The sequence below is a fragment of the Myotis brandtii genome, unplaced genomic scaffold, assembly GCF_000412655.1.
Source record: "Myotis brandtii unplaced genomic scaffold, ASM41265v1 scaffold280, whole genome shotgun sequence".
Taxonomy (NCBI): domain Eukaryota; kingdom Metazoa; phylum Chordata; class Mammalia; order Chiroptera; family Vespertilionidae; genus Myotis; species Myotis brandtii.
The window spans coordinates 1,667,104-1,670,967 of record NW_005360677.1 but is presented as its reverse complement, the minus strand read 5'-3'; positions in this window follow the sequence as shown (position 1 = coordinate 1,670,967).

The window sequence follows — 3,864 nt, the reverse complement described above, 5'->3', positions numbered from 1 at the left end:
TAACCATTCCATATCAGATATGTGATTTGCAAATATTTTCTCTCATTCTGCAGGTTATCTTTTCACTCTCTTGATAATGCCCTTCAAAACACAAATGTTTTTAATTTTGATTGAAATCCAATGTATTATTTCTGTTGTTGCTGCCTGAGCTTTGGGTGTTACATTTAAGAAATAATTGCCGAGCAGGAGGTCTGCTCCTAAGGGTTGTTTAGATCAAATTTTCTTTTCCTTTAAGTCTCTTTAGTTGACATACTCCAGGCTGGTTCTTTGGAGAAGTGGCAGCAGGCTCTGAAAAGGCTGCCATATTATTATTTTTTCACACAGTCAAGTTTTGTAAGTCTACAAATTTCAGGACAGCCTGCTCTGCTCTTTCTTCATTAAAGCCTCAGCACCCCAGTTGGATGAAGGCTCTGACATTGACTCTGAACCCGATTTGCCACTAAAGAGGATACAGCGCAGGAGTCGAACCACCTTTACAGCAGAACAGCTGGAAGAATTGGAGCGCACTTTTGAGAGAACCCACTACCCTGAGATGTGCACCAGGAAAGAATTGGCACAGAGAGCAAAGCTCACGGAGGCCTGGGTACAGGTCTGGTTTAGCAACTGCTGTGCAAGATGTCCATCAACTGATGGCTTTCAACCACCTCATGGGGGAGGGGGAGGTCCCCTCCACTGCCCTGCCCACCTTGCCGACATGCCAGGTGTGGGAGACCTGGTACCAGCCCACCACTATTCCACAAGGTTTGGAGGAAAGGAGTCAAAGTGTATCTCCCGATAGCTTTCCCTGCCGCTGATTCTAAGGAAGACGCGATGACACTGTTGCTGTTTGTACGTTAATGACTTTATGTCAGGTTGTCCTGAATGTACCAGACACATTTCAGAAACATAGTTTGTTCTGGGACATAATCTAAATCTCTCCAGATAAATTGTGTTGTAACATGATCCTATTTTAGTATTTGAAAGCAAAACAATGAAACCAAACAACCTTTCTTTAAAAATAATGTGATTTGCTTTGCTTTAGTTAAAAATTTTACCTCTGCATTTGTACTCCAGTGGAAAAGTGACTGAAGTTCTATGATGGGTACTAAGTGCAGTGGTAATTGAGGGAAGATGAGCTTTGATAAAGTCACTATTTGCTGGCACATAGAGGTGAATGGGATAAATAAGACAAAATTACTTTGGATTATAAAAGATTGCATTCCAGGTGTTTGAAACCTTACTACTGCACTCATACTTAGATGCTTTGAAAGTATATTTGCAAGAAATTTGAGACCTGCAACTCTTACATCACTTAATTCTTACGTTGATTAATAACATTCAGTACCCAAATTGACTTGTTAGCATTGTTAACTGTGACTTCTGAATTCCTATTCTGGGTGAGTTTGCCATGAAAGTATATAAATAAGTTATGAACTTGCACACAGGTGTGGAGATAGTCATATGTTCAGAAATGCAGTTGGAAATGAACATTGGGTCTGGCAGTAGGTACTCTTGGTGGCTTGGTGACTGTGAACTTTTGCACTGAACTTTCTGTGTTGGTCCACAGAGGAACGTGATGGCTGATTATCTTGTTCACTGCAGCTGTGTCAGATCCCGGTAGCACTATTCCTGGACCTCAGACACGACCCCCCACCCCCACCCCCCGGCCAAACACTGTACCACCAAGGCACTCCTCCTTCAAACCTGGGCAGCAATTCTGCCCACTGTCTCCCCAGCACCAGGCAAGGATTTCCCAGCTACACAGACAGCTTTGTGCCTCAGCCCGGGCCCTCCAACCCCCATGAACGCAGCCATTGGCAATGGCCTTTTAGCTCAGGTCAGTCCATGTTTCCAGACAGCCGGTTTGCTGTATACTAGAACCCAATAGTCAATTCCCTGAGGAGTGGTATAATGAATTGCCAAATGTAAACCGTCATGTTTTATTTATACAAGCCACATGATTTCAGTTTCCTAGTTTCCTTTCTCTCCAACCTTCCCATGGGCTGCATCAAAAGTTGGAGCTTAGACTTAAAATTAAAGTGATTTATAATGTAATCATGGAGATTTTATGTTTATACTTAGTTGTCAAGGTACTTGTCATCTCTCCTCCTAGTTCTGATCTTGAGGAAGAAACGCACACACATTTTTTTAAGATGGTGTCTGGTCAGCTGAGAGGGTGGTGAGCAAAAGCAACTATAAAACACCAGGTTTTGTAAAACAATCGAAAGGAAGCAAACAAATTGTATGGGGAGAGACCCAGCTGATGAGTACAGAACTCTGGAATAAATGAAGCATAAACACATGAATTAGAATTACTAATCTTTGGGACTGTAGAGAGATTTGAATGTTGTAATTGTTTTTCTAATTTGCATTAGACAATGAGCTTTTCTTGAAAGATCACATTATTAATAAATTGCCTTGATAATTTGTAAGAAAAATAATAGCCAATTCCAGTGTCATGAAGATTTCCCCCTATGTTTCTTCTAAGAGTTTTATCTCTTACATTTAGGTTTCTTATCTACGTTGAGATCATTTTTGTATATGGTGTAAGGTTCAACTTCATTATTTCGTATGTGTATAGCTAGTTTTCCCAACACCATTTGTTGAATCGACTTCACTCTCTCTCCAGCTTTCTTTCATTTAGTGTTTGCAGTTTTCGACATTCATTTACGTTTACCCAATCAGTATTTTTATATTTAAAGTATATTTCTTATAGATAACAAATAGTTGATTTTCTTTATCCAATCTAACCATCTTTGCCCTTTTTAATCATTATTGTTGAGAGTATTACATATGTCCTCCCCTTCCTTTTGCCTTTTAACTGAGGTGTTTACACCAGAAGTTGGCAAACGTTTTCTGTAAAGGGACAGATAGTAAATATTTTAGGCTTTGTAAGCCATCCAGTCTCTGTTGCAACTGCTCAATTCTGCCATTGGAGTCAGAAAAAAAGCCATAGACAATACATTAATCAATGGGTGTGCTATGTTCCAACAAAACATTTTTTTTAGCTTAAAATAACTATCTCATTATTTTTCACAATTCTTTCAATTGATTGAGACTCAACTGGATGCTTTTCACTTATTTGTTTTTTTTCTTTTTATTCGTCATTTTCTAAATTTGAGACATAATTGATATATAACATTATCTTAGTTTGATGTATATACATAATGATTCGATTCCAATAAAACTTATTTTACAAAAACAGACTACAAGCTAGATTTGAACTGAGAACCATAATTTATGCCCCTGGTTTAGACCATTTTTACTTAACTATTTATATGGTTTAATTTAATCTGAACATCTGGCTATTCTTTTCTATTTGTCCTATTTAGTCTTTATTCTTTTTTGTGTGACTTCTTTGGAATAACAGAGTATTTTTATTAACTCATTTTATCCCTACTATTGGCTTATTAATTATGACTATTTTTTTAAGTAGTTCCTCTAGGATTTACTAGTATAATATACATACTAAATTTATTATAGTCTACCTTGAAATAATTTCCCACTTCATGTATAGTTTAAGAATCAATTTTGTCTCCTAACCTTTCTGTTATCATCATGCGTTTCAATTCTATGTGTTATAAGTTCCATAATTCATTATTATTATTTTTACTGAGACAGTAAATTTTCTTTTAAAGAGAATAAAAATCAAAAGAAAATGTCTTTTATATTTGCCCTCATTTTATCATTTCCATTGCTCTTCATTTGTGTATGTCAAAACTCCCACTAATATCATACTCCTTCTGCCAAAAAACTTACTTTACCAGTTTGTGTAATATGGGTTTATTGGCCATGAATTCCTTCAGTTTTTGTTTGTCTGAAAAAGTCTATATAATGATAATTTTAAAAAGATATTTACACCCTGGCCTGTGTTTCACAATGGTT